The 26,304-nt window shown below is 45.3% G+C and overlaps 1 long non-coding RNA gene and 1 other non-coding gene across 2 annotated transcripts; one reads left to right on the top strand and one right to left on the bottom strand.

The window, feature by feature from the left end:
- Nucleotides 1-5,280: 5,280 nt before the first annotated feature.
- LOC118496672 lies at nt 5,281-16,689 on the top strand. The gene is made up of 2 exons (XR_004899228.1): nt 5,281-5,636; nt 16,382-16,689. It is a non-coding gene; the product is annotated as an uncharacterized LOC118496672 (long non-coding RNA).
- On the bottom strand, nt 9,923-10,029 carry LOC114507127. Its single transcript, XR_003685403.1, has one exon. It is a non-coding gene; the product is annotated as a U6 spliceosomal RNA (small nuclear RNA).
- Nucleotides 16,690-26,304: the final 9,615 nt, after the last annotated feature.

Genomic DNA, 26,304 nt, shown 5'->3' with positions numbered 1-26,304 from the left:
CAGTTCCAAACTACTGCAATAAACGAGTATCGCAATAAAGTGAGTTGTAACCTTTTTGCTGGTGAAAGGTCGTGCCTTCAGTTTGTAAAAAACACAACATCTGTGAAGCACAATAAAGTGAAGCATAATAAAAAGAGATGTGCCTATGTACTTGTAGTTTGCCAGGGACAGAGTAGCCCCACCTAGAGAGAGTCACATGAAATCTCAGTCTCATATCCCAACTAGGGTGTGAGAACAAAACCTTGGATGATTGAATGGATAATCATCAGGATAATGTCTGTGATTTTTCATGAGAGTTGTGTCTTAAACTCTTGGGAGCTATCTACACCATCGACTTCCTAAAGCACTAAGCTGGAAACTGCAAATAACTCTTAAGCAATGAGGCTTAAACATGAAGCAAGGATCATGTCCCCAGATCTGTTTGTTCACTGCTCCTACCCAGCACCTCGCACAGTTCCTGGTAGGAAGGGGCCAAATATATTTGCCTAAGGAGTGAATCAATGAATATGAGTGGGGTGTCCCATAGCAAATTTCAGTGGTTTTAGCCAGACAGTATTGAGGCAGGTTCTTTGTCCAAATGTTAGCTGATTTTCACATGATTAACCATATTCAATCATTTCCCCAAACAAATGGCTATGATTTGAAGAGGCTGTTGAGGACACAGAGGGCAATGTAGGTAGCTGAAGAATTTCATAAACCAAGGAGAAGGGCAGGGAGTGACTGTGGCAGGCTCAGTGGACAGTGAAGACAAGAGGGATCGGATGTTTAACTCACACTATTTTAGTCACTTGTTTTGTACAAGACTTTCTGAGTTTTAAGAAAACTGCATTTATTTATCACTCCCACTACCCAAAGGGGCATTTAAAAACTGCACTTGGAATTAAACAAACAAACAAACAAACAACTTTTTAATAGAATTTATTGGGGGTTATGTTGGGCACTAAAATTATGTAGGTTACAGGTGTACAGCGCCATAACACATCATCTGTGTATTGTACTGTGTGTTCACCACCCCAAGTCAAGTCTCCTTCTACCACCAATTATCCCTGCTATGGACTTGGAATCGAGGAAGGAAAGGACGTCAGCCATTGTCTGGTCCTGCTGTTCTGAATTTTCAGAGCATATCAAGATCATCTGTGAAATTTTAGGAACTACAGCTGTCCAGGCTCCATTGTAAACCTACTCAATCCCAACTTCCAAAAGTAGAGCCCGGGGTGGCGAGTTGTTAAACCTTCACAAATGATTTTGATGCTCTGAGAATGAATAGCAGCAGAGTTTTATATTTTATCCAACCCATGGATTACTTCTGCAACATAAAAAGCATTCCTTATTTACATGGCACATCCTAGTTTCTCGGGTTTCTTAGAATGTGCCCCCAAAGTGGTTTCCATATCCTACATGCCCTCTAATCAAGCTAGAGAGTAGAGGGCTCCACAAAGAGCAGCATGACCATTGGCCTTGGCTGTTTGGGGGTTGGTTATACTGCTGAGAGCATGGGCACAGCACAGGCAAGTTTTTAGATGGAGGTAGAAAAAAGGTAGAGCACAGAGCTTTGGCCAGAGGGGCTGCTCAGAGTAGAGTGCCTGTGACAGTTCTCTGAAAGTGTCTGTTGCAGTGTTTGGGGCCTCATTTATTCTTTCACCCATTTATTTCCCCTTCATTCATCAGTCACTTGCTGAGTGCCTACTACAAGCTCTAGGCACTGCAGACACCACAGTGAGCCTGGCAGCCAAGTCTCTGCCTCACGGAACTCATAGTCTGGGGTGGGGCAGAGAGGTAGAGGTAATGTCAGCAAATAAATAACATTTATACAGATTTCAGTAAGAACGACAGTCAATAGAGAAATCTTCAGACTTCTATTCACACCGTTTTGACTTCACCCAACCTTCTATTAAGTCAGTGGAAGTGGCCTTTTGTGTTCCGTGATGCATGGGCCAATCGTGCCTTGTTCCTGCCCAGAAACCCCCTCCTATGAGCTCTCCATCCTCCTCCATCTCTCTCACCTTCTCTGTATCATTCACACTTAATAATTGGTAATGCTGAGTGTTTTACAGACAGGCAGCTGCGGTCTGAACCGACCTGTCCTGTAGCAGAGGACCAGTGGGTGGGGCTGACGGGCTGGATGTCAGGCTCTGAACGGGCCTTGTCCGTCTCCCTCAAGGCTCCCCCCGCCTTGGCCTCTCGTGAGCCCCAGGGAAGCTTGCCTCAGTTCCTCCTCTTTCTTTTTTATTTTCTTTATTATAGTCAAGACTTCAATTAACTTTTCTCTGTAGAACGACTATATTAGGCAAAAGTTTGTGCAGAATCCAATAAAACGTCAGATGATATTGAGCATACGTCAGGCGAAGCCCGCAGCCCAATAAGTTATTGTGTGTAAACGCTACAACTTTATTTTGGGAAGAATACATGTGTACTATCAAGCTGTTTTATGGATACGCAGAGTGATTGATTACAGCACGCGGAGCTGTCGCAACAAGATAAACTCAGATAGAATAATCTGTGGATATTTAGGCTTCAGCAATTTGTTATCCAAAGACGACTCTAGAAGTGATCATTCCTTTCATTTCAGCGATTTCTCTATGCCACACCCAATAAAAACCCACTTCCAGAGAGCTGACTTGTGATGTGGGGGGTCTTTTTCAGACTAGTGTCTCCCTCGGTAGTGAGCGATAGAAAGTTGTGTTTGCCATCGAAGCATAACTGCAGCTGGGACTTGGCCCAGAGTGGGCAGGTGTTGGGGTTGGGAGCTGGGGTTGCTGCCTTTGAACAGCCTCTGCTTCTAAGCTAACAAACAAACATGAAAAAAATAGCCGTGATTTGTTTAGTGCATAAAATAGTTTGGGGAAAATGGATTACATCAAATAGCAGACTATTTTGCAGATCAGCCCCAAGCAACTTGTTGCTAAAAAAAAAAAATAAATGAATGGAATTTATCAGCAACTTTTCAAATAACCATTTGTTTGCAAAACAGAGTTGGTTGAATGAATTAAATCAAGTTTAAGCCCCAGGCCTCTTCCTTGAAGCCATCGCTGTCTACATGGGGGATACAGTGACCTTCTCTTGGCTTCTCTAGAGTCTGGGGCCACTGTTTTCATAATAACTCACTGATGTGCATCCCCTTAGGTTCTTGTCCTGAGTTATGACACTTCTTTCATTGCAGCAGAACTTTTCATGTGTGTAGAGAAGACCCTTGGCTCAGTGGAGGGGAACTCTAGATCTGGAGGGTAAAGCCCTGTGTTGGCGTCTTGGCTGTGCCTCTCACAAGCTCCATGACCCCAGGCAAGGAATTTCCCCTGATCCGCAGTCCCATCATCTGAAAATCAGAGACAGTGGTACCTGTGCCACTCACCTTGCACAGTCGTTGTGAGAAGCAAATAAAATATTTGAAAACACTTTACACACTGTGTGATTCTATTCGAGAAATACTTATGAAGCCACTAAGCCACTTCATTTGTTTTGGGTGGGAATATGGTGACTTCTTTTTTATTTTTCTCATTAGCCACTTCAAGAAGACCTCAACTGCTCATATGATTAGGAAGTACGTTTCCTTATTTCCTATTCCCCGCCAGCAGATTGTCCCAAAAGCAGAGAGAGTGAAAATTGAAAGCTCTGTGTCTTCACAACACTGCTTCTTGGAGGGTGCTGGTGTCTTAGCTGAATTCTGGTCCACAGGTTCCATTCTGTCTGTGAGTTCCTGCCCAGCACCCTGCTGATGCCCTCATGGGTCCAGATCCCCACACCCGCAACCATCTATGGAGTTTTCCGTACTTCAGTCCTTGTTCTCACATGCCGAGCTGCTGTTTCTTCAAAGTGCTTCTCCTGAGTGCCTGGGCCCTGAGGCATTGCCAGTTTTAACTCCGTCCTGTGCCAAAATCACCTTGTCCCTGTGCAGCCCCATAGGCCATAGGACTGATTCTGGGTCATGAATTCACGTCACCTCTTTCCTCTTAAGTGGTCCCCTTCGAGGCTCCAGTCATCATTCCTTGCCAGAGGACTTGGCAGAGAGGCATGCTGAGTAAGGTCAAGGACTCTGGAGGCTGGCCTGCCTCATACCAAATTCCGGCTTCACCACTTCCCAGCACTGTGACTTGGGGAGAATTACTTAGCATCTGTGTATCTTAGTTTTCTCATCTGTAAAGTGGAAATAAAACTGGTCCCATCTCATAGGGCTGCTTGAAACATAAATGGGGTAACAGATATAAAGCCCATAGTAGACTGTGTTGGCATGAAGTGAGCACTACGAAAGTATATTAGCCTTTATCTATCCCAACTGATCCCAGTGTCCCACATGTCCCCTCAATCTGAAGCTCGTGCCGCCAGGATCAGGATATGGGTTGCGTTCCCTTCAAAAGGCTCTTAGGCTGCCAACACAGCTAATCCTGCTTGGTGCATGCCCTTTGCCTCCTGTGATGCTTGCCAAGAATTTGACCTGCTAAAGTTAAACAAAAGGGGACTGAGGAGAAGCTCTATCAGGTAGCTTTTGCTGCATAACAAATCACCACAACATGCCATGGTTCCCACGGCCACCATTTAGTCTGTGCTGCTACAGTTTGACTGGGCAGTCTGTCTGCTAGACTGGTTCAGCTGATCTCCACTGGATGTTCTCATGTGTCCGTGGTCACTGGTGGGTTGGCTGGCTGGCGACTTCATGATCTAGGGTGATCTCACCCACATGTCTGGATGTGGACAGGCTATTGGCTGGGAATTGGCCAACTGTCAGCTGGGTTACTGTGGTTCTTCTCAGGGGGGCCTTTCTACTTCCTGCAGGCTAATGCACAGGGTTGTCTCAGGCTTCCAAAGGAGGCAAGATAAGAGCTACAAGGCCTCTGAGGCTTAGGTTTGGATGTCATACATTCTAGTCATCAAATTTACTTCTTGATAGAATATGTTTTGTTGCCAAGACTTTGTGGTTACTTGCAATTAATCACAGTAGTTAAACCATTTGCTTAGGGCAGTGGGCGCTTCCATAGTTTCCATTTGCATTCTAAGAGGGCTGGTGACTTCACCTTTCCTAAGAGTACACACACACACACACACACACACACACACACACACTTTCCCTCTTTTATACATTTTAATGTATCAAACACTCACTCTTTGCCAGGCACACTGGGCTCCACAAAGATAGAGCACTCATAGAGTACTCATGGAGGTGATGGGAGAGAGGCTGGCAGTGCTGTGCTCCTGTCTGGCAGGCTCTTTAGTCTGGTCTTGGGAAAAGAGGAAGAACTTCCTGAGAAAGCAAAGGTAAGACAGGAGATAGCACTGTGTGGGGGTGGAGAGAATAGAATGCCAAGACAGAAATGAAAGCTATAGAAAAAGATCACCCAGTCCTGTTCCTTCAGTTACAAGTGAGAACAATGAGACTGGAGAATCTCCTCATTGCACCCACATTTAGTGGAAAAGCAGGAACCCAGGCCTCCTAACTGTCCTGTCTTGATTTGTACTGGGAATTAGGTCACCAAAAAGTAATCTCCATCAAGGCCACCTTCGAAAGTCTACTCACAAACTTAATTGTGTTTCCCCTTCAGGTGTCTGATTCCACTCTCCCTATGAGAAGTTCCACGTTCCCTTTCACTCCTGGCTCCCATTTCCCATATATCTGTAAAAGTGAAGATCTGCTCTAGGATAGGCTGGTGAGTAACCTAAATAGATGTCTCTACTCCTCGCTGGCTGTGTGGCCTGTATACTCATGTGGCCAACTTGGCATCTTCAAGCAATGGGCCATGTTGTATCACCAACTCAACATTCATGCTGCATGCAGCATGTCAGAAGATACAACCACACAGAAAGTTTCATCAGATACTGTTCTGTTGCAAAAAGGTTCAAGAGACCATAAATCAATCATTATGCTTCTGGAATACTTGGCCCTTGGATCTTGCCTTAATCAGAAATTCACTTCACTGAAGGATGTTGGCTCTCCTGGCTGTAATTCCCAGCTGAGAACCTGGGCTATCCCCAGTCGGACAAGCCAACCATGATCCCCATCCCTGGCCATTGCACAATGCTCTCCTTTATAGCCTTCAAAGTGTCCTCAAGTTTGCCATCTCATGGAATTCTCCCAAAACTCTATCAGGGAACCAGATAGAAAAGTTCTAATTTAGGAGATGCAGAAATGGAGATGCAAAGGTGTTAAGAACCTTGCTCAAAGTCTGCTAGTAGTTAGGGGCTGATCTAGGACAGAAGGCCAGATTTCAGACCTGCAAGTGCAGAAATTTCATTGAGAAATACAGGGCAAACAACCTCTGGCTTAGCATCAGATGGCACCCTTAGGGTCTCCTGTGCCCTGGTACAGGTCTTACCCAAACCAGCAAGCCTAGGTGGTGGTACTTTCTTGGTCCATTCTCTTTGATTTGACTTCCATGCACATGGACTGGTGCCTGACGACAACACCCAGGTTAGCCTTTCAACCACACCTGGCCTTGTGTGTGCCAGAATGCTTTGCCAGTGGGCAGCAGAGACTGCAGGGCTGCTACTGTAGATCATAGATGCCCTGCAACTTCTACCCTACTACTGGCCATTCTCTGGGGGCGCAGGCCAGGAATCCTGAAGCCATGGCTCATTTAGCCAAATCAATGCACACATATTGCGCAGCCGTTAGGCATGGAGGGAGGGCCACTGGAGCTCCAAGGGAGAGTAGGGCTGGCTTAGAATGTTTGACAAGGGTATGGTGATTAGACTCCCTTTGTGTTGTTGAGAGCAGAACTAGGGCAAACCGCTGTGAGTGTTGGGAAGCAAATTTTAATCCGCTGTGAGGAAGAACTTTCTACCCCTTTAGAGCTGTTCAGAAGGAGAAGATTTTGTCATAAACGATGGTTTATCTGTCATTCATGGGAGTTGCCAGTCCCATTGCTGAAGAGCAAGAACTGACAGAAGAGGCTTTTTCAGTCAAACTAGAGCCCATCAATTTTTTCTTTATTAGGCCCAACCATTGGTCCTAATTTTAGATTCTGGAGCGGCATCAAATAAAGCTAATCACTCTTGCACATTTTACAAGAGGGGCTTATAAATGAGTTTCTAATTGGTGGAATTTCAGGCATGGTTATAAAGTGAAATGAAGAATTTCAGGCCAGTGGGGAGATATTTTGGTGCAGTGTGGTCTTTTCAGAGCCCTTAACTCATGCTGCAAAGCTGACCAGCTATCATCCTGGGTTGGATGAGTGTATGAGAAATTCATTTAACTTTTAGTTACTAAAGGCCCTTTTGGTGGAATCACAGTGGAATCAGTAGGGGCTTAGAAGTTTCCTCTGAGTCTTTGGTAAATGCCCTTTGTCTTTTAGATGCAGAATATGAAGTTGAGGCCTCTGATTTAGAAAATGATTATGCTGGATAGGGCCAGGGAGGAAGGGGCCACAAATGATTCCTGCATCTCCTTGTTCCATTTTCTGGGGGATCTTTGTGGAAAGAATGCAAGCTATTAGCTTAAGCTTTGCTGATTGCACCCACAAGCCAGACCTGAGAAGAGTTCCACCAGTTCACCAAGCCTGTGGTACTGGACATGGCATGTCTGCCTGGCTCCTTCCTTTGTGGTCACTGTTAGCTGAGAGCAACATTCCACAGCACCCAAAAGCTAGTTGAGCTTCCCACTGGAAGTCACAATCAAAGAGAAGTACCACTGACAGCAAGGAGTGTCTTGGCATCTCTGGCTCCTGTTTCTATATCACTTCCCTCCTTTCTGCCTTCTGTGTGCACTGTTTGGACCACACTGGGTCCCAAGTACTGTGGAAGCAATAATGTAGTACTTTAGTTGCCACTGAGTGCTAATGGCTCACTCTGTGTAGCCTCTATGCCTAGACCAGTGAGGGTGGGCCAATCAATTCCCTGGATACTTCCTGTTTTCTCAGTCTTCTTTCCAGCCAGTATACCAACCCAACCAATATTTCTTTCTTTTAGATGGTAACAAGGAAACACAACCTAGCCCTCTAGACATGCATTCACACGTCCATCCATCTACCCACCCACCCACACATCCATCCATCCGTACATGCCTTTATTTGATAAGCACTTACTGAGCTTTGCCATAGAGTCAGACACTGTGCTAGGCATCAGTGACACACTCAGGGTAAAATGAGGTCCTCCCATGACTAGCTGAGAGGACTGCAGATACACATGTTCAGTATGAGATAGTTGGTGCAATGGAGGTTTGCACAAAGGTCAGTAGGACCCAGGGGAGGCTTGGCTGCAGGGAAGTGGGGTGGGGTGGGAATCTAGGAAGGTATGAAAGGAACCTGGGTAATTTAATCAATGTCTTTCATTCAAACAAGTGGTCAGGAACAGCTGTGTGCAGGGAAGCTCTGTCCATAGGTAAGGGACCGCACACTATGTATAAAGAGAGGTTCCAAGAGGGTGGGGTCTGTGCCTGCTTTTGTTCTTTGCTGTGCATGTGCTCATGGTGGACTATTGCTCTTTCTATAGTACACAACTATGCATACAGCATTAAGTTTATACACCTGAATTAAATCTTTACTTTCTATCAAACTACTGCATGTGCATGGTCATAGAATTTAAATTGATGACAAGACTTAAAAAAAAACCTAGTCCTACCTTGGCCTACCCATCCTTACTCCTGAATCGTACTCCCTAGAAACACTATTTTCAACATTTTAAGCCCTTATTGTTGGCATTTACCTTCATATTTCTAAATAATATTATTATATTGCTCTATCTTCAGGACATTATTTTTTCACTTCCATCTGCAGAACGGTAGGCTTTCCCCCTTTGAGCTGACACACCGTGCTTGCTTTTTCTTCCATTCTCCCAGTACAGTTATATTGCAATTTTCTGTTAAGTGAATTTTTAGGATTTTCATATTTATATCTATGAAGATACTCACAAAGGAATGAAAATATGATTATTTCCTTTCTTTTCCCCCAGTTTTATTGAGATATAATTGACATACAGCACTGTGTAAGTTTAAGATGTACGGCATAATTACTTGACTTACAAATATAGTTATCTCTCTTTATCTGTGGGGGATACATTCCAGGACCCCCAGTGGATGCCTGAAACCATGGATAGTAATAAACCCTATATATACTGTTCTTTTCCTATAAATGCATACCTATGATAAATTTCAATTTATAAATTAGGAACAGTAAGAGATCAACAATAACTAATAAAATAGAATGATTATAACAATACACTGTAATAAAAGTTTTGTGAATGTGGTTTCTCTCTCTCTCAAAATACTTTTAAAAAAAAGATTTTATTTGTGTATTTTTTAGAGAGAGGGGAAGGGAGGGAGAAAGAAGAGGGAGAGAAAACATCGATCAATTGCCTCTCGCAGGCCTCCAACTGGGGGTCTGCTCCATAAACCAGGCTTGTACCCTGACTGGGAATAGAACCAGTGACCTTTAGGTTTGCAGGATGACACCTAACCCACTGAGCCACAGCAGCCAAGGCTCAAAACTCAAAATGTCGTATTGAACTGTACTTACCTTTTCACTTAAAGGAAGTGCCTTATGGGTTAGTTTTTTTTTTTTTTTTGACATATTCAAATTGGCAACATCACTACTCTTGTTCTTTGGGGCCAATGTTAAGTAAAATAAAGGTTACTTGAACAAAAGCATTGCCATTCTACAATAGTTGATCTGATAACCAAGATGTTACTAATTGACTAACTGGCAGGTAGTGTATACAGGGTGGATATGCTGGACAAAGGGATGATTCATGTCCTAGGAAGGAGCAGGACAATGAAAAATTTCATCATGCTACTCAGAACAGAATGCAATTTAAAACTTATGAATAGTTTATTTCTGGAATTTTCCATCTGATATTTTCAGACCTTGATTGACCATGGGCAACTGAAGGCATGGAAAGTGAAACCATGGATAGAGGGGGACCATTGCATTGTGAAATGATTCCATAATAAATTTAGTAAACATCCATCATCTCACACAAATAAAAAATTCTTTTCCTTGTAAAAATAATGGAACACTTTGCAAATTTGAATGGCATCCTTGCACAGAAACCATGCTAACGTACTCTGTATCTTGCCGATTTTAGTATATGTGCTGCCGAAGCGAGCACTTATTTCCTTTCTTAAACAACTTTTTGTTTTTCCAAGAACTAAAAGTTGTAAAACTTTATAGTTTGCTTAGATTTCTATATACGTACCATTGATTCTTCCTCAAACTTTCTGATGGTGCTACTAAGATAACCTGGAGTTTAGGGGTGTCAAAACTGATTTTCACCGGGGGCCACATCAGCCTCGTGGTTGCCTTCAAAGGGTTGAATGTAATTTTAGGACTGTGTAAATGTAACCACTCCTTAACTAGGGACAAGGAGCTTGGCACTGCTGCTGGGTAGAAACAAGGTGCCGGGCCAGATAAAACAAGGTGGAGGGTGGGATTCGGCCTGAGGGCCTTGTGTTTGCCACCTGTGCCCTAAACAGTCATGCCTATTGGGTGGCTGAGCAGTATTGAATTTTTTCTTGAAATCACCCCTCTGGGGGCCCCGACCCCCACCTCTGTGTGACTTAGACGGGCTCTCTGTAGGTACGAGGCACCTCTGGCCTCTCAGTGTCCCCTGCACTGCTCTCCTCTCATGATCTCCTCCTTCCTGGATCTCATGTCCTTTTTGTTTTACCCTCTTGCTTTGGTGAAAATCCTCTTAGGAATTCTCATGAAAACAAATGTGGGGTAAAATTTTAGAGTGCTTGCCTATCTCAATATGTCTTCATTCTCTCTTCATATTTGACTTACCACTTGGCTAGACACAGATTTCCAGTATGGAAATACATTGCTCCACTGCAGCGGTTTTCAACCTTTTTCACTTCATGGCACACATAAACTAATTATTAAAATTCCTTGGCACACCCCAAAATATATGCATTTTGTTGATCTGACAAAAATAGGTATAATTTTGATTTATTCACACCAGATAGCTATTGTGTTGGCTGTTGTCATTTTTTGATTTTACAGCCAAAGGGAATAGAGGTCAGTGCCCCTGACTAGATGAAATAATAGGGGATTGCATGTTTTAAAAGTTCCTGAAACCCCCCGGTGGACCGCGGCGCACTGGCTGCAAACCGCTGCTGCCCTGTGATCTAGGTTCTGGAGTTGCTGCCGAGAAGTCAGATGCTTTCCTGACTCCTAGCCTCTCGTGTTGACCTTGTTTTCGCCCGTTTCTGAAAGTTTTTATGTCTAGTTTTATGCCTTAGATTTCATGGAGATATATCTAAGTGTACATCTTTTTTCATTCATGATATTTGACCTTTTGATGAATCCTTCACATCTGGAATTTCACTTCTTTAGTTATAGAAATCTTAGCATTTATTCTTTGTAATTGCCTCCTTGTTCTCTCTGAGCTCTTTCACTGAAATTTCTGTTAAGAGACTACAGGACCTCTTTGATGGATGCTCTAATATTTCTATTATTTCCTTTCTTTATTGCATCTATTGTCCTTTGTCTACTTCTAAGAGTTTTTTTATATAAATCTTCTAGAAATCTATTTAATTTTTTATTAAGATTATTTCATATTTAATACTCATGCACTCTTTTAAATTTTCTGGCTGTTCTTTTACAATAGCTTTCTGTTCTTGTTGCATGGGTATCTATCTTATTTTTCTGAAGATATTAGTAGTTCCTTTTTGAAGATAATTCTTTTTCTTCCTGTTTTGCCTTTTTTTCTCTAAGCATTTTATTTCAGCTTTTGTCTTGTGTTAGACTTTGTCTTCAATGTCTGCTGATCTGTGGCCCCCTGTTCTCATTCAGGGTGAGGGACCGTGTTACTTACTGGAATCATGTGGTTGTGGGTGGTCCTTTTTGAATGGCGGCCTTCAGTGTGAAGTGACTAGGGTCCTGGACACTTTCTTAGCTGACTCACCGATGTCAAACTCTCTAGAGACACACCCTGTCACTGTTTGTCTTTTTGTCAGTCACCTGGGGGCCCAGTAGGTGAAGGAAGGGGAAAGGGCTTCACCATTCAGTCTGTAGACTTCACTTTATGTAGCTGCTAGTTCTCAAGGGGGCAGGTCTTGGGCCTGTCCCTTAGACCACCCACATGTAGGAAAGAGGAGGAGGGTACAGTTATTGAAGGGGGCAGAGGAGCAGTCAGAATGTCAGGAAGAGACCCGGGAAGGGAGAGACAATCAGTGGCATTGACCATAGCCCATTCAGTCAGCGTTAGGCACGGCTGAAGATCTTCCATGTCACAGCGGAGGCAGAACCCTGCTTGTGGGAGAAAGGGGAAACCAAACGGCCCTGCACAGACCAAACTCTCCTTCTCCCTCAAACCTGGCTCCTTCCATGGGTACTGCGACCTTCGGTTCCACTTCTCCCAAAGGTTCTGAGTGTATCCCGGAGGAACGGGACACAGACACACCAGCCATCAGTAGTGATTGACAGAAGGCAAGAGGAATTATTAAATGTATGAAAGTAAAACAAATACTTTATTTAAGGAAAAGGAAACTTGGGGGAAAAAGCCTAATAAATAACTCAGTACAGCTGGCTTAAGCACTTTAAAGCCAGTGTCTGTGATAAGCAATGAAAACATTAATATAAAATGCTTCACCATAAATGAGTACCATTCAGCCTGATGTATTGCAGCTGAGCTGGCTGTCGGATGACATGCTTTTAAAGTGATGTTTACAATCAGTATTTTTTTTCCTATGGTAACTAGAAGGCGGCTAGAAGCTCTGCCAGGGTACGGCTCTGAGCCTTGAAAAGGTGGGTGCCCTGCCAGACAGCTGGCATTCCGCTATGGCCCCATTCCCAGCCAACTCGAGACGGGCAGGAAGGAACCCCAGAGCAGGGTGATGAAGGATCTGAGCAGAGGGCTCAGGGCCTGGCTCCAATCAATGGCCACTTGTGAGGTCTGGAGACAGTGGGTCAGGGTTTCTGGGCTCTTTCTGTCCCCAGCCAGGCCTGGAGATGACAGAGAGGGTCTCCCAGGTGCTCCGAGCCCATTGTCCTCACCACCCTACTGAGTCTCCTCCTTGTCTGCCCCAGGCTGTCTTGACAATGGTGCCCACTGAGTTCCTCAACCCCAAAGATCAATCAAAACAAGTGTGTTTTTTTACTTTGACATTTTAAAATCTATAAAATGGAAAAACGCCACCTGTCCTGCCATATCAACATGGTGAATCAGATAAATAATAATCATATAAAAGAATGTAAAGCCTACTTTTTAATGTGTGGGTAACCTGATCATCATCATTTAAAGGACATCCTTCGTATTAAGCAACAACAATAAAAACAGCAGCACACATTGGCCGTGTGCCAACTTCACGCCAGACCCGAGCTGAGCACAGAGGTTTCCCTCCAGGGGATGCACCCACGGCTCCCTGTGGGCCCTGGCTCCGTGCCTGCATGGACACCCTCCTCTTGGCCTTCAAAGGCACTTGCTTGCTCCCTCTCTCGGGGCTCTATCAGGATTACGCTTCTCCCCTGTTGCCAGCACTGTTCCTCTCTCCCAGGTCCCTGGCAGTCCTGCTGGCTGACTAGGGAATGGGAGCTGTTTTGTTTCATTTTGTTTCATTATCATTATTGTCCATGAAACAAATCACTAGGCCCTTTTCTGAAAGTGTTCAACTGTCAGTCACTGTGGGGGAGAATAAACAAAACAGTATAGGTGATGCAGGGGTCAAAGATACAGAGTCCTCTTGGTGGCTGTCACTCAGCGCTAGTGGTTCCTGCATCCATTTTTACATGATGACTCCATAGTTCCCCAAAAGGGGCCGAGAGCCTCTCTTGCTGTGTCTTGGGTCTCACTGCCGGCCCTGATGACTTAGGAGCAAACCCAGGCTGTGCAGACTGCCTGAAAGCCGTCGGCTGCCTCGAGGGGCTGGATGCACCTCACTCCTCCCAGTGCCCCCTCAGGTGAGGAGTCGGGCTGCTTCTCTGGGCCCCACAGAGTTTCTCCCTGGACTTAGAAAACCTTGCACTGTTTCCTATTAGTTTTCTGTAGCTTCCTTCACAAATAACCACAAGCTTAGTGGCTTAAAACAACACACATTTGTTATCTTACAATTCTGGAGGTCCGAAGTCTGGCGCAGATCACAGCGGGCTGAAATCTGCATGTTGGCAGGGCTGCGTTCTTTCTGGAGTCTCCTGGGGAGAATCTGTATTCCATGCTGCCTTCTCGTAGCTTCTAGAGGTCACCCATGTTCCTGGGCTCCTGGTGCCCCTTCATCTTCAAAGCCAACAATGGCTGGTCGAGTCCTCACACCCCCTCATTGTGACTCTGATACTCCTGCCTCCCTCAGTCATCTTTCCTAAACCTTTGTGATGCCATCGGGCCTGCCTGAGTAACCCGGGGAAATTTTCCTGTTTAAGGTCAGCTGTCAGCAGCCTCTATTTCCATTAGCTACGTTCCTCACTTTCTGCCATGTGAGGGAGCATGTTCCCAGGGTCCGGGGATTAGGACACGGACACCTTTGGGGAAGGAGGGCTGATGGGCACTATCCTGTCCACCTCAACTCTCTGCAGTCTGCTTCTGCTCCTGGAACGTCTCCCCTTCTCCTCAATGTGAAAAAAGATCAGCTGTACAAACTGCTTCCACTCCCAGGACACTCCCAAGTGTCCATCTAGTGACCTCCCATCACCTGAGGTCGCTAGATGGACGCTCACCCCAATTTCTCCTGAGGTCCCGTGGTAGGCAGGCGCCAACTCTCCAGGAGACTCCATCACCCAGCAACCAGGACCCTCTCCTGGGGCTTCACAGACAGACCCCCCTGTCCCTTTTAGGCCTCACTGTCAACTCATACTCTGGTCTGAAGGAGCCTCTGTTCACAGCACAGGGGTGCAGCTGAGGGGATGATGTGCCCTGAATATCGCAAAGGGACCTGCTGCCACCTCCACGCCCCCCTCGAGGGTTTTATGATAATGCACTCCAGTGTTCCACTCCTGGGGAGGGCCCCTTAGGGATATCATTACATGCCATCTAAAAAGTGTTTGAATTATCAGAAACGAGAAATATTATATATTTATATAGTACATACATGTATCTATATACATAAGTGTCTGTGTATTTCTCTAAGGAGAGGGGTAATTTTGCCAGCCCCCTATTATCAGGAAGGCCAGGGCTCACCCTGCATGTTCACGTCACCATTGTCCTCAAAGGACAGTCAGGCAGCTCTAGGACTATGTTCTGGATCCACCACTATGTCACTTTGGACAAGCGACTTCATCTCTTTGAGCCTCAGTTTTCTTGTTCCCTGAATGGAAAGGTCTGATGCGAAAAGTGAGGAAAAATGTACCAGATGTATAATTCGGGACTCCTTCCTTCTGCTGCTTGCTGCGCCCTGCTCCCTTTCTAACTCAGCTCTCCACTCTTATCTCTCATTGTCTTTATCATACTCCATTTATTTCTAAAGGGCCCTGGAATAACGTTGCTATTTTCAGGTCCTCCCCTTCCCCTACCCCAACACATGCACACACTAGACAGAGATGTGGAGATGGTCTGGAGATACCTCAGACTTTCTGTGTCAAGCATGGTTTGCAGATGGAGAAGAGCTAACCCCACAGTGAGGACACAGTGGGGCTTAGGCAGAAGGGATTATGGATGGAAGAGAGGAAGACCGTTGGGTCCAGAATCATCTAAATTAACCACCCACTCAGCTCTCCAATTTGAGAGCCCATTCCCGGGCCCAGTGCTGTGTTTTCCCATGCTCTTTCTCTTTTTCTATAAGGGATGGCGAGAGCTAAGCAAGGGTCCTAGGCCAGGGATGCGGCAGTGGGTTTGTTGGGGGCTGAAGCCACCCCCTCAACTCCTTTCCCTACCAGGAAAACCTAAGCAGAAAGTACCAGGCCAACTCAGCTCTTCTGCGGCCCCGATTGCCACTACGCTCCTTTTCAGGCCCCGATTACAAATTTGAACTGAACAGATGTGTTATACGGAAATGCTTTAAAATATCATTAGGAACAACTCTTGCATTAATGGTAATAAATCCATACTTGCAGTCACTTCTGATTTCTGCCTAACTGTTTGATAACTTGAAAAATGTAAATTCTGATCTGGTATAAATTTGGGTAATGGATTGGAGGATTCCTTCCTTCACTATATTCTGCTCCTCTCCCTCCCAGTCCACTCGCCTCCCTCCCAAGGCCAGCCCCAACAGCACCATTTAGGGGTGGAGAGGAGGGAGGAACGTGGAGAGCTCAAATCTGCAGTCACCGAGTCCGGCCTGAAATCTGCTGTATAATCTCGAAGCACTTAGGTACATTCGGTGCCCCTTGTGAAGGCTGTTTCTCAAATGGCTCTCAAGGATTCCCGCCTCCTGGTGCCCACACCCTCTGTGTGGGCTGGCTCTAGTGACTTGCTTCTAAGGAATAGGACGCTGCAAGAGTCATGGGGTATCACTGCTGAGGTTAGGTTATACAAAGCTCTGATTCTTAACTTGCTGGTCTTCTCTCTTCTTGGTTTGCTGGCTTTGAGGAAGCAAGCTGCCACGGTGGAGAGACCAACATGGCAAAGACCTGAGGGTAGCCTCTGGTTAAATGCCGTGAGAAACGGAGGCCCTCAGTCTAGTGGCCTGTGAATGCTCGAGTCCTGCCGCTAACCGCTCTCTAAGTCTGGAAGCAGATGCGGCCCCTTGGAACCGTGAGATGACTCGCTGCAGTGGACACCTGGAGGGCAGCCTGTGAGAGAACCTGAAACAGGAGACCCAGCCAAGCCTTTCTCAGACTCCTGATCCACAAAACATGGAAAACCATAGAAATGATAAATAATAAATGTTCATTGCTTCAAGTTGCTAAGTTTTGGAGTAATTTGTTGTGCGCCAATAGATAACTAACAGACCCCTAATGTCACTAATCTGTAAAATGGAACCATTCCCCCCAGTCCGCCTAAGGATAGCAGGAAGAATGGGGCATGAAGTCACATTGTAACACTGAAACCTTATTCTGGTTGCATCAATAATAGTCCGTCATTGATTTATTCCATAAATACTTACTGAGCACCAATTATGGTTAGATGCTGTACTGCGAACATAGGCTACAACAATGAATAAAACATCCTTGTTTTCTTCGATGAGGTCATGGTCTTTATGAGGGGAGTGATATATAGTACAGAAACAGAGTGAAATATAATATATTAAATATTTTGAAATACCCTCAAAATGGTTTGGGAGCCCAGATGCCAAATACAACTTCATGTGATAGAATTGCTCACTAAAGTAGTGAGAATTCTTGAAAATATCTAGGCATTCCCAACTCCCTCTTTTCCAGTTAGAACACCAACAAGAATGGATGGATTTAAGGAGAACAGAAGACTTAGAATTTGATGAGACCCTTGGGTATAATCTCAACATGTGGATGAGATGCGCTCTGGTATTTTGAACTCAAGTCCTGGGACATAATTTCAATAGGGACCCCCATTCAACCTCACCTGTCCAGGCATGTGCTTGGAACTGGCCCCACAACATACTTCATTTGCAGAGCCCCTGCCCTTGAACACGAATCCTGATCCTTGTCAAGTTTGTTGTGACTTCTCCCCTCCCATCTGACCTCCAAGAGCCCCTGGAATGCTCCCTGCAGATTCTAGCCCTAGACTCTGGTTTGTGGCATGTATATTGCTTGTTAACCAATTCACTCCCGTATTCAACCAAAAGAAAACGAAGGCTTCAGTTCCTCCTAGAGGTGGCTGGGCTAGAGAGATTTGTTGGAAGCCTGTTTAAGGAGCACCCAGCTTCACACCAAGACAGGAGACAGAAAGTTTTATCTCTGCATAAATTGAACCAGAGGCCCAAATTCTGCATCACTGGCCACAACAGAAGGTGTGGTGTGGTGCCCTAGTGAAAACAGCAATTAGGTTAAGACTATGCGGAGCCTGTGTCATAGCTTCCTTGCTTCCATCTGGATGAGACTTGGTTGGTTATCTTTGCCTCCGACCACTCAGTGATCCAGCTGAGCTGCCTGCAGAATGGCTGTGCTTGGAAATTTCAGCACTGCTGCACTCACAACCATGCAGACTCCCTCGGCATCATTTTGGTCCCTGCCCGTCCAGGCATAAAGTGCCTCAGGGCCTTTGCACTAGCTCTTCTCTGCCAGGACTGTTCTTGCTGTGGATTGGCAAGGCTTACTCACTCTTCCACTTCAAATTCTTGATCAGACTTCACCTTCCTGTGAATCCTCCTCTGATATTCTGATTTAAACTTGCAATCCGCCCCTCTCCCCCAACCTGGAGTACTGCTTGACTTGTAGTCATCTCTCAATATTATGTGGTTTTGGAAGGGGAGAGTTGAGCAGAGGTGGGAAGCCCATACATTATTGTTGTCTGTGGTAAAATGTACATGCCATAAAAGTTGCCATTCTAACTATTTTAAGGGTATAGGTCCATGCCAGTAAATGCATTCACATTGGTGGGCAGCCATCACCACTCTCCATTTCCATCACCTCAAACGGAAACTCTGAACCCTTTAAATGAGAACTGCCCAGCTCCTCTCCCTCCCCCACACCCAGAGAACCACTGTTCTACTTTCTGTCCCTATGAATTTGACTATGCTAGCTACTTCATATAAATGGATGCACACAATATTAGCCCTTTTACAACTGGCTTATTTCACTTTGCATAACATTTTCAAGGTTCATCCATGTTGTAGCAAGTGTTAGAATTTCCTTCCCTTTTTTAAAAATATTTTTAATTTTTTAATTTTTTAAAACAATCTTTTTTTGAGATTTTTATTTATTTATTTTTAGAGAGGGAAGGGAGGGAGAAAGAGAGAGAGAGAGAGAAACATCAATGTGTGGTTGCTGGGGGCCATGGCCTGCAACCCAGGCATGTGCCCCAACTAGCAATTGAACCTGTGATGCTTTGGTTTTCAGCCCATGCTCAATCCACTGAGCTACGCCAGCCAGGGCTCCTTTTTAAAAAAAAAATTATTTATTTATTTTTAGAGAGATGGGGAAGGGAGGGAGAAAGAGAGGGAATGAAACATCAATGTACAGTTGCCTCTAGCACACCCCATACTGGAGATATGGCCTGCAACCCAGGCATGTGCCCTGACTGGGAATCAAACCGGTGATGCTTTGGCTTGCAGGCCTGTGCTCAATCCACTAAGCTACACCAGCCAGGGCTCCTTCCTTTTTTAAGGCAGAATAATAATAGTTCTTCACAAGTGAATATTACATTTTGTTTACCCCTTCGTCTGTTGATGGTCGAAGCCTGTATTTTTTGTCAGAGATGATTCCTACTGTAGATTTTGTGAGAGAACAGGTCAGCTCAGTCACCCCTTGTGTTTCTCCTGAGGTGTAAGAGGCACGAGTTGTTTCTCCCTCAGCTTTGTGGAGCTCACTCAGTGAGGAAAGGAAATCCTGGACAATTAGAAGTAGTCCCAAAACTTTGGGTGTGAAAACATTCTTCTTTCTGTAGCACTACAGGGGAAATTGGAGATAGAATTTAATGACAGCTGCGAGGATGAGTTATCTACGTTGTGGTCATAAATAATGGAAAAATGGACTCTATTTCTCCAAACATCATATAAATTCTTCATTGAATAGGTGACTTCAGGCTACATGCTAAAAACCAAACAAAACCTGAAATTAAAAATAAAAAAACTATAGTCAGGAACAATGGAGAAATCGCCTTGTTGGAGAGCACTTCTGCTCAGGTCTGGGGTGAGGTGCCAGAGCTGCCAGGGCCTGGCAGAACCCCGGGGACACGCTGGGTGTATCTGGTGCCCTGAGAGGGGACTCACACTCAGTCAGACATGGCACCTCCTCTCTCACCCTTTCTTGTTTTGAGGTGTTCTGTTTCTCACCTAATAATGTACCCAGGGATGCTTGTCATTTTAAAGGGACACATACAGTTTTATGTTTTGAACTTGAGCCCCCATATATAGTGTGTTTTTTCTTGGACGTGTTTGGTGCAGTGCTGGGCACTAAGGGTGCCTTTTGAGACAACAAAGTGAGTCTTAAGCACCCTCCCACCTACCCCCCTTGGGCCTCCCTCTCTCTTTCCACCAGCTACCGAAGCCTGATCCAGCATACAAGGGTAGCCACCTGTCTCCTCCCAGGTGAGGTCTTCCTCCATCTTTCTCCCTCCCTGAAGGCAGGACAACCTGTCTGGATGTCTAATTGATGCTTTTCACTGTGGTGTGAAAGCAATGTTCTTTAGGAAAGAACATTGAACTGTTAACAATATTTAACTGTTTCCTTCTGTGGAAGTAAAGGGGAAGACTGGTGAATTCCAGGTGTGGGGTTTGGAGCTTGCAGGATCCATCTCTCTGAGCACCTGGGGACATCCTGTGACCACTCCTACAAGCAGCAGGGTGGATTTGGAGGGGAGGAGTCCCCAGTTAGGACTCTCCATGTGCTCTCCAATAGAAACATATCTGAGTTTAGGGCACAATTAGGACACAATTGCACTCCAGGTACATGGGGCTTTAATAGGCTTCTGAGGGCTGCCAGGGCGCCTAACCCCCGTGTGCAACATAGTTTCTGTGGGAAAATATATTTTGAGTACCAGGAAACTGACATTCACTCAAACTTTTGGAACAGAGCCCACTCTTAAGTAGGAGACTACTTGAATGCCATATTCACAGCTAAATTATATACATAGGCCTATTTTTAAGACATATGCGTATTTCCAAGATACTGTGTTTATGTAACAATGGGAATTGGAAGGAAGAATTGATAGAAGTAGAAATCATGTTCTCGGCGGGGGGCGGGGGGTAGATATGAACGTTCACTGTGTGGAGCACATTTAATTTTACACAGAAGAAGAGTAGAAGACGCGGAGGGAATGCCTAAAATAGTCCTTAGGTTTGTGTGATTTGCTCCACATGGGCTTTCCTTTCAGCAGCTCCATCTGCATACAGTTCTTAATTTTGAGACCAACAACTGAATTCTACAGTCACAGAGAAGACTGAATTAAATTAAGAGCTTAGGGTATAGTCAAGACCCGCATTTCATAGGATTTGCCCAAGTTGTGAGGTGCCTTCAGATTCCTGTCTCTCCTTGATCTGTGTATGATGTGTGGTGAGCTTCCTGAAGGCAGACCTAGAATTCCTTTCCCCTACAGGTCCCTTACCTGCGGGTGCTGGCAGGAGCTTTTCCCAGCACCGTGTCTTGATGCCAGTTTTCCAGAGCTCTCAGTTACTCAAGGCCCACATCCGTATCCATTGGTCACCGACCCCGTGATAAAACCCTGGTTACTCTGAGTCTAAAAGTGAACTAACCTACATTTGCTTCATTTTACTTTACTTCAAATAACTGTACTCAACCCAGTAATTCATGGAGTTAAATGAATTCACTTCAGTGTAACTCCTTTAAATCAATAGCTCAAATCAGCTCCAGTAAGAACTGAATTCAGTCCCCCAAACATTGATTACACCGCTAGTTGGCTGGCAGCATGTTCTTAACTATGGGAAGTCACGAAGACGGTTCAGTTGGACTTGGGGTTGGCAGAGAGCTGTGGGATGAACAGGCTCCTCCTCTCCAACTGTGTATGTTTTATTCATAGACTGCCCTTGTATTCTAGATAAAAATAACAAATGTAAATGCTGTTGTTTTTCAGTTATGAATTTAAGAAACAGAGTTTTTGTTCTGATTCATGCATCGTGTTTGGAATAGAGTAGTTGGTGTCTCACGACAACAAGAATCATAGGGAGGAAGAGGATGGGCTGGCACTTCCCCATGCTCCCAGGGGTATTCGCAGCCATTCCCTGCATCTCAGTGAGAAGGTGGCTTCCCCATGCAGGAAGGGAACGCTCACGCAATGTGTGCAGCTTCTCCACGCCTGGCCTTCTCATTAGCATAGGCCTGTTACCTGAGGACCGAGGACCGCTTGCCCAATTCTAGAAGGATAGATCTGTGTGCTGATAGGAGGGGGCCCTGAGGGAAGGGAGCAGTTAGGTGTGGATGCTTTCGTGCATCCTGCTCCTTATCAGGGTGAAGGGACTCCAGCAGAATGGCAAGAGCACTAGGTTCTGGGTTAGGGAACCTCAACTTTGGTTCTTGCTCTGTTACAAACCAGCTGGGTGATCTGGTGCAGATCACTGGCCTTGATGTTTCCTTATACTTAACACACACCTTCTGCTTTCTCCAGTTGCAGCAGTCCATCCATTTTGGATGGGCACAATGATCACCAGCTTGTACCGGCAAGCTTGTCACTAATGTGCCTTTTAACTCTACAGTCTGAGCCAGTGGTGGCATCTGTGGGAAGAGAGATTGAGCTGCCTGTGTCCCCAAGCCTAGCTTCTGCCAGCTCCACCAGTGGACAACTGGAGCCGGTGCAGGCTTCAGCCTACAGCTATTAGGCACCTCTGCCCTGTGAGTCAATCGAATCTGAAAGAGATGGTGTGGCTGTAGCCCCAAATGTCATTGTTAAAAGTTTTCCTTCAATACCAGTAGCCTCATCTCTAGCATCAGCACCACCACGATAGTATGAATATGAGCCAGGCTCTGTATTAATCACTTCTCATTTATTATCTCACTTAGTCTCGCAACAGCTCCATAGGGAGTTACTTTCCACATTTTTCACATGAACAGCAGGCTGGATTCCAGCCCACATGTACCTGATTCTGAAACTTGTCCCCTTCAGGCCGAGTGACACACATTCAGGGTGATTTTCTGTCACTGTTTTCTACCTTGCCATCAGTTCTTTGGAAGAGACAGAATGTTGTCTTAAAGTCCAGGCCATCTGAGTTTAGCCTTGACTCTCTGGCAAGTTTTTGCCTAGACTTGGTGGACCGGGACCCTGTTCCTTGTCTCCCAAGCTGGTGGCCAGCTTCTGGCTTAGACACCCTCACGTCAGGATGCTGCCAATACCTGAATTTTGTAACACCTGCCGTCTGGATCGTCCTGCTGTCCAGATCATTTCCAGTCTCTGAGCTGTAGTTCTGGGGCTCTCAGGGCCTGCTGGAGCCAATGCTGGTGTTGCCACAACTCTTCAGGGCTCTTGGTCACTGATTTGAAGTTGGTCCTATAGTTCTCAAAATTTCCTTAGCCTTCCTCTGGGCATCCTTCCCTGTGCCACCTGCCCTTCTGCTGAGCTCTCAGTGCCATTCCACCGGAGTTCACTTGGCTCACGGCATCTGGGCCCTGTGGGAAAGAACATAGTGGACCACAGAGTCCCAGCCCCAGACTGGAAGATGAGCCCTGTGCTCAAGCCAGGAGGGGGCAGTAGAGGGTGCACCCAACAGAGCTCCATAAATAATGCCTTTTGTTTTATTCATGTGTTTCCACTTACACTGATTTCTTTGCTTGTGGAGAGCACTTGAGCACAGAGCCACAGGGGAGAGAGGCCTTTTCACCTAGGCAGCCCAGGCTTGTTCTGCCTCTGCTCCTCTCAGGATTTGGTTGTTTTCCATCTTAATTATGCTCCTTGCATCAGTGGCTGGCAGGCACACAACCTTTAAAGGAGTTTATCTTAACAACCCACTCTCTCCTCAGAGAAACAGTTCTGTGAGGAATGGTAAGACTTCCAGGGATGGTTGTGTGTGTGTGTGTGTGTGTGTGTGTGTGTGTATGTGTGTGCAGGCAGTGGAGGGCATGGTGGTTATTGCTTTCTCACCACCATAACCTTGGGCAAGTCAGAGCTTGCTAGCATGAATTAGGGATACTTATATGCCTCCTATCCTTGAGTCTTATCAAACATGCAGGCTTCTCATGATACCACTATCGAATCAACTGGGGGCAGTGATGATATTGTGAAAGGGAGCCAGAACTTGTCAGTGGGTTAAATGGGTGAAAACACCATGAATTTAGGTTACATTTGTCTAATTTAATGACTAACTATAACACATTTCTTTGGGGTAAGACTCTGGAGATCCCTGACTGAATGCAAATGTCATCCTGCAGAAATAACCATTTATAAAGATCAACCATTTACATTTTAGTATGAATTAACTTTTACATGGCTCAGTTACCAAGTGCAAGGTCTTCCCATTTCTAGGAGAACTATTAGATGATACATGCATTCACCCTTAGAGGCACACATTTGAGATTTTTTTTAAAGCTTCATCTGTGTACTCTGTCCTACACAGGGAGACCAAGAGAAGGAGAAGAGCTGGTCCCTTGGAGAAATAGTTAGGGACCTAGAATTCCTCACAGGAAACAACAGAGCATGTTAAAAATAAATTATAGTTAGGAGCTAGACCAGGTCATAGATATAGCTGCACACTGACATTGAATGAAGCAGGGTTAGGTGGGGCTGAGATTAGCTCCAAGGAGGAACTGAGATCTACACTGGATTTTTACTCTTGAAATTGTCCAAATGAGGTTTACATAATTAAATTGAGACAAATTGTATAGAATCGACATTGCAGAATGAAAAAATGGATGGACTGCTGGAACTGGAGAAAGCAGAAGATGCGCGTTAAGTGTAAGGAAACATCAACTTTGACTATGTGGTGGTGGTGCAAAAAGAAAGCCTTGCTTCTTCTTTCCCTACCCAACTGCCTGACTTCTGTCCTTCTAGCAATGTTCATCTCTGGCTTGAGTTTTCTAGTTCCCACTCAATTTCCCCACCAGTTTTGTGGACAGGCATAATTCTCTGCCTACACCTAGTAGAGGCTTGATAAACGTATTGAATCAGCCAACAAGTCGATCATGCATAGACAGTCTTGAGCATATCTGCTGAGCTGAACTATATCAGAGGCCTTGGTTTTGATTTTTCTGGATGAAAGCTGGTTTATCTTAAATCTGAAACTGGAAAGAAAGGCGTATTTTAACAACAAATGCTACATTTGCCTCATGGGTCAATGTTCCCATTCTCTGTCTCTCATGATCGTTCACATAGCCTCACTCAGATTCACCAGACATAGCAATTATTTTGCCATTTATGTGGCTAGATGCTATGGAACAACCAAACTAAAAAGGTGTCACCCTTACTTCCTGGGAGCTCAAAATTAGTCATTAATTTTATATGGTGAGCAGTGAGGAATTTCATCAGGAAGAAATAAATTATAGATCTATAAATGTCACCCCAAAGGCATACCATTTTGATTTCTTTACTTAATATCACTGTTGTGGTATCTCCTTAGGTTGTAGCTTTCAGAGGGCAAACCATTTGAGAAAAAGGGTTAGGTATTCCAGACATCTGTGTAATAGTCTCTTTGACCATGATCCCTCCATTTAGCCAAAGGCCAGGCCAAGGATGGGCCCCTAACACAACACAGACGCCAGGCTATCCTGCAGGAATGCAGTGACTCAGTGTCCTCTTTGGATTCCATGGGCCCAATCTGGTCACTGCATCCTAAAACTCCAGGATGTGACTGAATGTGCAGTCCCACAGCTCCTACAAAAGGCCCCATCAGTGGGGCCTCAGCCTCCAGAAGAGTTCCCTGTTCTGCTCTGGGGTCCAGCCATTTCCTGGATCAGGAGCCCTACACCTCAGCTCAGTTCCCAGTCATGCACGAGGAATCTGGGACCGTGAGCAATGCTAAGATGGTTTTGTAATGTATTTCTTTTCTTGTCTCTCACCAACTAGGAAGGTGGACTATTTAGATTCTGCCAAACTTTCAAGAAGTTGACCTTTGAATCTGCACTGTCATTGGCTCAGGTCTTTTCCTGCCCACCCAATGGTCATGCCAGGTGTCTGGACTGACTGTCACCATTGTTCCAGGAGAAGGTGGATGACTGCTTCCCATATACCATGATGATGACAACTGTATCATCCCTCTGGTATGCTCTATCTGGGTGATTATAAGGGCAATAAAGCAGATAGCACTGAGTTTTGTTATGACTTTATAATTCAGTAAATTTCCAGTGTAACCACATTGGAGGTAGTAAGTTTTGTTTTGGAGAAAAAATGGACAAAATCAGATCCAGCCCCAGAGGTGAGGGCAGTCACACTAGTGCTGGACAGAAGATGCTCAGGTGGAGTGGGACAGCTTCCAGGGCTGGAACAGCATGGAGCTCAAACCAGAAGAGGCAGGAGGAAAGAGGGCAGCTGGACATAATTCTCACAGATGAAATTTTGCCAGGTAAGCCCTTCCCAGTCATACTATAGGGCTGATAAAATGCAGGGACTTTCTATCAAGTCCTGTTGCTGTGGGGAGGTAGCTTTCCTGGGCTAGAATCCCAGCTTTCTCTTTCCCCCAAGAATGAGAGTTGTGGTTGAACCAGGGTTAGCAGTTAAGATTCAGGGTGAGGGCTGGCTCCACACTATACCCCACTACTTCCTGTCTGGGCTGAGCCCCAGCCCATCCCTGCTGAGCCACTTCTCAGGCCTCCTTCTCATAGCAAGTCATGCTCACTGGCTGCACCCTCACCCCATTTGTCTCCACCTGATCTTCCTGTATCCCCATCATGATCCAGACAGCATCACTGGGGCCTGGATTAATTAGTGATTATTCTGTAGGTGACTCTGATTTCCTCATTATGGGTAGTATTTGCCTTCTTTTGTATTTTTTTTTATGGA

Source organism: Phyllostomus discolor, chromosome 9 (genome assembly GCF_004126475.2).
Source record: "Phyllostomus discolor isolate MPI-MPIP mPhyDis1 chromosome 9, mPhyDis1.pri.v3, whole genome shotgun sequence".
In the NCBI taxonomy this organism is placed as follows: Eukaryota; Metazoa; Chordata; class Mammalia; order Chiroptera; family Phyllostomidae; genus Phyllostomus; species Phyllostomus discolor.
The sequence above is the reverse complement of the archived record's forward strand: the minus strand, read 5'-3'. Positions and strand labels throughout refer to the sequence as shown.